Source organism: Tamandua tetradactyla, chromosome X (genome assembly GCF_023851605.1).
Source record: "Tamandua tetradactyla isolate mTamTet1 chromosome X, mTamTet1.pri, whole genome shotgun sequence".
In the NCBI taxonomy this organism is placed as follows: domain Eukaryota; kingdom Metazoa; phylum Chordata; class Mammalia; order Pilosa; family Myrmecophagidae; genus Tamandua; species Tamandua tetradactyla.
This window is the reverse complement of record NC_135353.1, coordinates 125,720,518-125,731,385: the sequence shown is the minus strand read 5'-3', so window position 1 is coordinate 125,731,385 and position 10,868 is coordinate 125,720,518. Positions and strand designations below refer to the sequence as shown.

General features: G+C 37.2%; 1 pseudogene; it reads left to right on the top strand.

Moving 5' to 3' along the window:
- The first annotated feature begins 1,987 nt into the window (after positions 1-1,987).
- Positions 1,988-2,689, top strand: LOC143670126 (protein FAM3C pseudogene; annotated as a pseudogene).
- Positions 2,690-10,868: the final 8,179 nt, after the last annotated feature.

The following is a 10,868-nucleotide window of genomic DNA, read 5'->3' as shown; positions in this document are numbered from 1 at the left end:
GGCATTTTGGCAAGATGTACTAAAATCCTTAAAGTGTGCAAGCTCTTTGATCAAAACTTTCAGACTTCAAAATCTATCCAAATGAAATACTTAAGGTGGGTGCAAAATCTAATCCAGGGGTTTTCATAGCTGTGATATTTATAGTAGAGAAAATTTGAAAATAACCTAAATTTCCAACAACATCAGATTGAGTAAATAAATTATGATATAGGTAAAAAATGGAGTATTACAATAGCTTTGAAAAATACATCATAGTGATCAAGATGGTGGAGTTAAGCACTTCAGGACTCCATCTCTCCACAGAAACAACCGGGAAGAACTGGCAGATCTTTCTCAAAGCTCCTGAAAACACTTAAAGGACTGCAGTAAAAAGACAAACAGTGAATCGATAAAAAGTCTTCTTAAAAGCATCATTAGACTTCCAGGAAGATGTTGGAATAGAATAGGCTGATTTCACTCCTGCTCCAAGGAGCAACTAGTGAAGTGCCAAAAAAATGACCAACACAGCAATTTCAGGGTGAGGGCGACTTTAGAGTGTCTTCTATACTATATAGGGCAGTTGTGGATAAAAAAGCTGAAGAATTGGGATGGAGAGAACCTGGTGAGTGGGCTCTGTCAGGACTCCTCCAGGAACAAAAAGCTGCACCCAGAAAGTGCCTACTCTTGCAGCAAGCTTAGGAGATCAGCCTTCTCAGCTTCAAAGCCCAGAGTTCCCTTGGGCAACCTGGAAGCCAGCAAACTGACTTTCCCTATTCATAAAAGACCATCAAACTAGTACACAGAGTTTACTGCTCCCCTTTCCATATGTAAGCCTGGAGCTCTCCAAGTATATGGATAGGGAGGTGGGGATGACAAAGTAAGCTATACTGCACCCTGCACACCACACCCTGCCCTGCACCTCAGTGCCCATGCACACTGCACCCTGGGTTCACAGGTAGAGACCCCCCATGCTCCATGCCCCTCACCCTGCACACCTCAGGCCCCATGCAATAGCCCCGCAACCCTGTGCTGCACCCTGCACACCAACACACATGTACCATGCCTCACTCCATGTCTCTGTGGTGCACTCTGACCACACCCGGTCCACACACCACTACACCACCTTCCACCCTGCACCCACCCAATGTCTGACCCAGCCTTGTGCCGCCACCATCCCATGCCCCAAGCCCCTGTTCCCATGCCCAGCATGCACTGCACTCCATGCCACACCCCATGTCCTCACCCTCCCACTCCTCACATATCATGAACCACCCCACACCAGATTCCATGCCATGCTTAGCTGGCAGGCATTTTAAGGTTGGTTGTGGACAGGGGCAGTAGATATACCCAGTCTCACAGCCCAAGGTCATTCCGAGTGGGGACTTGGGGGCATCCAGACCCATTGGGCCTACAAGTGGAATCTCCACTGACGTGCACATTGCTCATACCCCAGTTCCGTAGTTGGCAGGTTTCACTACGCACTGGGACCAGTGGACCTGGTTGAAATTGCACTGGTTCTCCATCCTGGTCACCCAAATGCCACAGTCAGGGAGAGCCAGGCCTGAGGGGAAGGGGAGACCCAAGAGTGCCAAATGCTGGGAAGAAATGGAAAGTGCATAATGGCAAACTGTCTATCTGTATAGCTTCAAACAGATCCTCAAGTAAAATTGCAACCCCTGCATGAGGTCTGGGTCTTGGCTTGGTGGGGAATTACTGACAAACCAAGAGCAAAAGCAGAACTTCAATGCAAACCCGAGCAAATACAAGACCTTAGATGACTCAGGGAAATCTACATTCAAAATAAACCTATCAAGATAATCAAATGGCTCAAAGCCAAAAGAAAATCACAAACCATATGAAGATGCAGGCAAAAAAGCCCAGCAAAATGACCACATTAAAACATCAGAGGAAACACCCTCTGACAGGACTGACTGCTGGGAGACTGGAGAGGCAGGCGGCGTGCCAGAGCTTTTTTAATGAGAACATGCCATAAACTGAAAAGCCACACATGAGGGCAGCAGGTGCTGCAAATTTGGTGATAGCTGTGGCAGTATTTTTACCGACATTTTATGTTATATCTCAAGTATTTGAAATAAAAATGAATACAAGTTCAGGAAATCTATTTTCAAGGTCAATATTGGACACAGCTGCACATGCTACAAAGCCTTCCATATATAAATGTGGGATCTCAAAAGCTTGCTCTGAGAAGCATTTTGCATTTAAAATGGCAAATGAAGCAGCCAATGTAGTGGGAGCAAAAATTTACCTAGAAGACAATATTTTAATGAGTGATATTAAGAATAATGTTGAAAGAGGGATCAACGTTGCCTTGGTAAATGGAAAAACAGGAGGAGCATTAGACACTAAATATTTTCTCATGTGGGAAGGAGATGTGGTGCCAATGATTGAGTTTCTAAAGTCCATACCAGTTGGTGCAATAGTCTTAATGGGAATGTATGATGATGGAGTAACCAAACTGAATGATGAGGCAAGGCAACTCATTGCTGACTTAGGGAGCATATCTATTATTAATCTTGGTTTCAGAGACAACTGGTCTTCTGTGGTGGAAAAGCCATTAAGACAAAAAGCCCTTTTGAACAGCACATAAAGAACAATAAGGTCACAAACAAATATGAAGGATGGCCTGAAGTTGTAGAAATGGAAGGATGCACCCCCCAGAAGCAAGACTAAAGGAAATATGGAGAAAATTGAAGAAGGTCCACTTTGACTATTTATGGGAAAGCTGTAATAGAGAAACTTTGTGTAAATATTTTAAAAGTATGCAGCCATCTCGGTGTGTGCATGAACATTACCTCTTTTGATATCAAGATTATTTATTGCTAACATAAATAGATATCTTTGTAAATAATCATCATAATGAGCAAATTACTGACCTATTTCTAAGCACACTTCCCTAATTATGCAATGTTTAGCCTTAGACTGCTGTGGTAATGACATTAATTCTATCGGTGTTCTCAACAGATAACTGAACAGGACAGATTGTGAAAAGTATATTGATGTATAGATCTATGCCATGTGTATGGATATATGTACTGGTTGCTGTGAAAATTGACTATGAAATAATATGTATTTTAGGAAGGGGACTATATGTTCTTTTATATACATATTGCCTTTTGATAATAGTGTCTTTTGAATTAAAAAGATACTTGGCTAGTTTGTGCGTGGATAACATTAGTCTACAGGCTGACTCTCCTGATGTACGTCTTTTTTTAGTCTTTCCCTTCCCTCCCCTCATTCCAATAAAACTGGAAATACAATGCTTGATAATAAAACTTTATATCAGATATATAAAAAGCACAACAAAATCTTTTTTTCATGTAAACAGTACAAAATAAATATATAAACGTAGATGGTGCTCAGAACTACAGCTTGCTGGATTTTGCGTGAGCAGTGTGAATAACTTGATTTTGTAAAAGCTATTCGGAGCAGGGCTGGAGGTGGCAATGTCACAGACCTGGGGAACTAGGCCAAGTCTCCCACGTGATCTTATTAGGTCAATTAGGGTGACAGCGCCAGTGTATTTAGAACAATATCGGCACATATTTTCCTCATTTAATTGTTATCAGCGTTGACCAGGTGATTTGCAGTGGGGGCATGCTTTAATGTCAGAATAATTTTCATTCTATATTCACTTCATCTTACTTCATAATATTATTTTCTGCCTGAAGTTATAATGGCATATTTACAGAAGTGTTAATTACAACATTTAAAAAATAATTTTTTTCCACAGATGGCATTATACCAAATTCCACATAAACATACCGAAGAGAGATCTAACATTTTTCTTAGCTTGAGATGTTCACTAAATGATTCAAGGTGTGTTTGTTTTGCTTTGTTTTAGGGCATTAAGTATCTATTGTGTATCAAGTACATTAGACCGGAATGTAAACAAATTTAATGATCAAACTGCCATTCATAACATAAGGCAGTTTAAATTTTGAATCTAAATTTTAGATGGCTTATATAAAAAACTAAAAGCAGTATTTGTTACTTTGCTGAAACCAAGTTAGAAGATATTCAAGTATTTCTTAAATATTAATGAACTTTAGAGTAGTTTCTTCCTTCAAACTGAATGTAATTAATGAGTATATGCATCTTATATGTTTATACAATTTTTGTAAACTTTCCATATTTTTTGGTGCTTAATGCTAAATCACATTCAGCATGTATATTTTGACATTTAAAATACTTTCTTTGGTTCAGTAGATTAAAAGAAAAACTATTTTACAGTTCCAGGGATTATGGAATAAATGTATCAATCATGAAAAATTTTAAAAAGATGCTAGAAGAGCATAAAGAAGAATTTGAAAGAATAAGGAGAAAAAGAGCAGATATCACAAAGATGAAAGATACTTTTGACCAAATAAAAAGTATGCTAAAGACATGCAACAGCAGATTTGTAGAGCAAAAGAAAGAATAAGTGAACCAGAGGCCAGGACAATTGAATTCAAATGCACAAAAGAACGAATGGCAAAAAAGATGGAGAATTATGAATTGGATTTCAGGGAAATGATGGGCAATATGAAACGCACAAATTTAAGAATCATTGATGTCCCAGAAGGAGGAGAGTAAAGGGCTAGGAAGATTAGTTGAGGAGATAATGGGGGAAACATTCTAAATCCTTATGAAAGACATATATATGCAAAACAAAGTATCCTAATGAACTCCAAAGAGAATAAATCCAAATGGGTCTACTCCAAGATGCATACTAGTCAGTCTGTCAAATGGTGAAGAGAAGAAAAAATTCCTGAAAGCAGCAAGAGAAAAGTGACTAACTGCAATCATGGGAGCAGCTAGAAGGAAAAACATAAAATTGTGTAACGCTAACCCATACCAAACTCTGAAATCTGTTCTATAACTACTTGTTACAATGTACTTTGAAAATTATTGCTTTTTTGTATATATGTTATATTTCATCATAAAAATGTTTAAATGAAGCATCACTAGCTATTAGAGAAATGCAAATCAAAGCCATGAGATACCATTTCATACCTACTAGAATGGCTACTATTAAAGAAACAGAAAATTACAAGTGTTAGAGAGGATGTGGAGAAATAGGAACACTCATTTATTACTGGTGAGAATGTAAATGGTACAGCCACTGTGAAAGATGGTTTTGTGGTTCCTCACAAAGCTATATATGGAAATGCTGTATGTCCCAGTAATCTCACTATTAGGTATATACCCCAAATAATTGAAAGCAGGAACGCAAACAGGTATTTTCATACTGATGCTTATAGTGACATTATTCACAGCTGCCAAAAATGGAAGCAACCCAAATGTCCATCAACCAATGAATGGAAAAGCACAATTGGTATATACAATGGAATATTATTCAGCCATAAAAAGGAATGAAGCCTTGAACATGCAACAACATGGGTGAACTTTGAAGATATCATGTTGTGTGAAGTAAGCTAGATGCAAAATAACAAATATTGTTTGATCTCACTGAGATGAAATAATTATGATAAGCAAACTCCTTGAGTCAGAAACTAGACTATAGGTTTATGGGTGCAGAAAGGAGTAAGGAATGGAGAATTAATGCTTAAATTCTACAGTTTCTATTTGGGTTAATGGAAAAGTTTTGGTAATGGATGGTGGTGATGGTAGCATAACATTGTGAGTGTAATTAACATAACAGAATTATGTCTTTGAATGAGGCTAAAAAGGGAAATTTTAGGTTCTATATATGTTACCAGAATAAAAATGAAATAAAAACCAACTCTAGGACTGTACAACATGAAGAGTGAACTCTAATATAAACTATGGACTACAGTTAGTACAAACACAAAAACGTTCTTTCATAAATTATAACAAACATACCACACTAATGTTATGAATTAATAGTAGGGTGGTACATGAGAAGTCTGTGTTTTATGTATGACTTTTCTGTAAAACTGCAACTTCTCTTTAAATAAAAGAAAGCAGTATGATGTTGTGGCTCCAGGTCTGATCCTCCCTACCCCTTATCTGCTCAGTGTGTAGAGGTGGACCTTGCTGCCATTACATACTCCTGGTCCCTGTTCTGCAGGGAACAGAGTAACCCTCATGCACATGCTGGGAACATGTATATTTGACCTAATCTGTCTGGTAGTGGCCTGATATACTTACATCCCAGAACTTGCCTTGCATGTAGAAGGCAGAGCACTAAGCTCTGCAACAGAATGCTGTGGAAGAGCAGTTGAGTCATTCTGCTTGGGGAAAGGTATTGCTGACCGTAGAATATACAGTAAAGTGCCAGGGACATTTGTAACTATGTGAACTGGGGAGTCCCTAGGGCAGTTTGCATGCCCCAAACTAAATGCATATGTAGAAAGAGTCAGGGAGGTACATATCTTTGCCCTGGAGCTATTCTCATACAAGGCATTGTATATCGGATAAACCCTGAAGGACAGCACTTCCATAGGTCAAGTTGAAAAAACAGAGAAAGGTGTTTTCTTTCATTCCTTCTTTTTTTGTTAGCTCCAAAGGAAAATTCAGTCATAATGCTTGCTGGATACAAGCTTAAGGAACAGATATCACAGAGTTTAAATTTCAGCAACAACACAATAAATTGTCAAAATTTCCAGTTGCCACAAAAGAGTACGAATCATACAAAGAAACAGGAAATGGTGGCTCAGGCAAAGGAGAAGATTAAATCATTATAAACCATCATGTGAGGCAGCAGACCTGGGGCACACAATTTAAAAAACTTAAAAAAATAGAATTAAATATGCTCAAAGAGCTAAAATAAAACATGGACAAGGAATTAAAGGTTATCAGAAAAGTGATAGATGAACTTAAAGAGAATATCGATACAGAGATGGAAATTTTGAAAAGAAAACAAACCCGAAAACCACAGTAAGAGAAATAAAAAATTCCCTAGAGGGGTTCAACAGCAGAATGGAGCTGGCAGAAGAAAGTATCAGAATGGAGCTGGCAGAAGAAAGAATCATTGAACTTGAAGATAAGACAATTGAATTCATTTGTCTGAAGAGCAGAAAGAAGAATGAAGAAAAGTGAACAGAGCCCAAGGAACCCACGGGATAACATCAAGCATACCAATATATGCACTGTAGGAGTGCCAAAAGGAGAAGAAAGAGAAATGAGCAGAGAGCATATTCAAATAAATAATGGCTGAAAAGTTCCTGAATTTAATATAAGATATGAAGATGCACACTCAAGATGCTTGTTGTAAGATTAAAATTAAGTTTAGCTTTCACACAAGATGGTGCAGGATGAGAGAAAAAGAACTAACTAAACAAAGGGCTGCAAAATGACTCAGACTGGCCTTGCAGGTAGGGAAATGAGAGAACCTCTGACCCAAGCCTAGAATTGGTGTCAAATCCTTATATAGGTAAAAACAAGTTTAAATAAGTAACAGCAAGGGTAACTGAAATGTAAAACATACTCAACAGCAGGAACCTTTGGTGGGAAATTTGAGTTAATTAGACTATCCAAATAGGCTGTAACCTCTGGAGTATTCAATCAGTGGAGAAATAGAGAAGGGACATGTGTGCTAGGCTTAGGGTATAAAATTTGTGGCATTCTATCACTTGGCACACTAGCCACCACATTTTGATTGAGCACCCGTTCTTGCAAGATTGTGAATAAATTATTTTCTTCTCCACAATTGGGTGAGTGTTTATTCTCTTTCAGATATGGCTTTCTTTCTAACACTGTTGAACTCCAAAAACAATAATCCCAAATAGACCCATGTCGTGGCATATGATAATCAGACTGTTGAATACCAAAGATAAAGAAAGAATTCTGAAAGCCACAAGAGAGAAGCAATATATCACATATAAGGGAGCCTCAATATGATTAAGTGCCAATTTCTTATCAGAAGCAATGGGAGCATGAAGGCAGTGGATGACATATTTAAAGTGCTGAAAGCAAAAAATTGTCATCTAAGAATTCTGTATCTCACAAAACTGTTTTTCAAATCTGAGGGAGAGATTAAGACATTTCCAGAGAAACAAAAGCTGAGGGAGTTCGTCACCACTAGGCTAGTCCTACAAGAGATGTTAAAGAGCTTTCTACAGGTTGAAAGGAAAGGACAGTATGCAAAGGGTCAAAGCCACATGAAGAAATAAAGATCTCTCATTGAGGGTAATGGCATGGGTAAATATAAATGATAGTATTATTGTATTTTTAGTTTGTAACTCCAATATCTAGTTCCTACAGGATCTAAAAGACAAATGAACCTAACACAATGATAAATCAGTGGTTTTTGACTCATAATGGATAAACATGCACTCTGTGACAAGAATTACATAAAAGCAAGGGTTTGGAGGGTTACAGGAACATAGTTTGTGTGTATTGTTGAAGTGTAGTTGATATCAAAGCAAATGAGATTGTTACAGATTTAAGATGTTACATTTAACCCTTATGGTAAGAATATATTGAAGAATATGCAAGTTCAAAGAGAGAGAAATTAGAGAGCAGGCAGCCAAGGGTGGGAGGCAGGGATAATGGGGAGTTAATGCAATGGGTGTAAAGTTTCTCTTTGTGGAGATGGAAAAGTTTTAGTAATGGAAGGTGGTGAGGGTACTGCAAGATCATGAATGTGATTAATCTCATTGAATGGTATGTTTGGAAGTGGTTGAAATGAAAAGTTTATGTTGTATATATGTTTCCACAATTAAAAAAAAGAGCAACTAAAGAGGCAGTGACAATTAAATGCAGTACATCATCCTGCATAGGATTTAACAAGAGAGGAGAAAAGTCTCAACAGGACATTATTGGGACATTTGAAAAAATTGGAATATAGACCCTAAGGTTTATATCAACGTTAAATTGCTTGAACTTGATAACTGCACTTAATGTGGTTACAGAAGTAAATATCCTTGTTCTTAGGAAATGTACATGGTAATATTAAGGGTTCAATAAGCATGATTTATAAAACATACACTCATGCTCAGAAAATGGATTCATAAATACACAGACAGAAAGATATGACAGATATGGAAAATGTAGCAAAATGTTAAAATTTGTGAATATATGTATTTGAGTGATGGTAAGAGTATGTTGGAGTTTTCTACATAGGATTTGTATTATTTTTGTAACTGTCCTTTAAGTTTGAAAGTATTTAAAAAGGTCATAGAATATTTTTAGTAGAGTAATATTTGTAATATAAAGAGAAGTAAAACAGAGCAAAAAAAGAAGGCCCAAGAAGTATGTACAGCTTGAGCCTATGATTGTATTAAAACTATATCTATGCATAAAAAGACTAAAAAATCATTCTTCAAAATGTGAAGAGTAATTATTTCGGAGTGGTAAGGTAAGTGGTGAACTTTTTATGCTGTTATTATTTGCAGATCTGAATTTCATGATTTAAAAACAAAAGAGTATGCTACAAAGGTTATTTTTAAGCAGTTTTGTAATGTGCTTGATATGGTAGCTATGAGATTGGTCAGAGAGTTTGGATAGGTGGTGCTGTTCTGAAAGATCAGGCAACATTCTCAGGTGCCTACGCTTTGCTTGCACTGTGGAGGGGTTTGGGCACCTTCCCCAGCACATGCCTGAGAGCGCATGCCTCCTTATATTTTTTGCTCCAGGAACCTCACTTGCATCACCCTAGTTCCTGCTTGGTGCCAAATGAATAACTCCCAACTGGTTGATCCTACAAAAATGTCATTAGCTAAATCACAGCTGAAGTAAGGGAAAGGGATAGCCACACTTAATGGGCTTGTGAAAGATGGTCCCATTTTCTCTCCAATTCCTGCCAATCTGAGCTGTGTACTATACATATGTTTTTGTAGTTTTGTAGTTTTGTAGTTGGCTTCTTTGGATATTTGTTGGGATATGTGGGGTCGGGCATGGGAAGGTAGAGTAAAATATTTTACAGTCATTCAACTTGGATATTCGATCCTGTGGCCTTATTAAATTATTTTATGTGACTAATTTATCTTAGAAGTCTGGAAAATAGATATCGGATATTAAGGTAAAGACGGCTTTAAAAATGCAGTCACCTAATCAAGAGCGAGCAAGTTAGCTACAACCTCAGTGAAGATTATGGATTTCCATGAGCAGAAGAAAGAATTCAAAAGTGGTTCTCTTTGAAATCCAGAAAAATTAAACCTATAAAGACTACAGACATGGAATTCTGTTGCAGTAACTGTGACAAGAGCTAAGCTTTAAGTTCTCTTAAATTGTAAGATATTAGAATGGTTTCAACTTCCTAAATTAGTTGTGCAATTAAAGCATGGTCTCAGTCCCTGCACCCCCCGAGAGGCATGGCTCAGGGCGAAGAGCTCTCCATTTACTTTTTTACTTATTATTTTTTTGTATTTTATGTTTTCCATTTACTTTTTAAGGACCTTATAATACCTGACTAACAAATAAAACATTCCCAGCAATTAAATAATTCTTATAAATATAAATTAAACTCAAAAGTAATAGTGAATCTTAAGGTTATCTTCAATAGCCAAACATATCGGTATTATTTCCCTAAAGCTCTGGGCATGTAGTTAGACAAGACATGAGAAATCCATTCAGACATCCCTTTAATATCTGGAAGAGCTGTGTTGCAAAGGATGGAAAAAATGCAGATTCTGTCAATTTCAAGATGTTTAGATATTTAAACCTAAACATAAAGACTTTTAAATATCTTGAGATAATACAATTAAACTTTCATCCTGTTATTGTGAATATTCTTAATATTACTGAGTTGTACACGTAAAAGTGGTTAAAATGGGTTAAAATTTTAAAAAATCTTATCCAGTGAAGGAGCAGCCTAATGTTGCAGGATTCCATGAGTAGATGAAAGAAATTTGGAATAATGAACACAAACCAGGGACATGGCCTACATGGGCATCCTTTCACTAAATTATATGGTACAAGACACTGTGAGTGTAAAATGCAGGACTCTGCCTGGCAATTGCAAT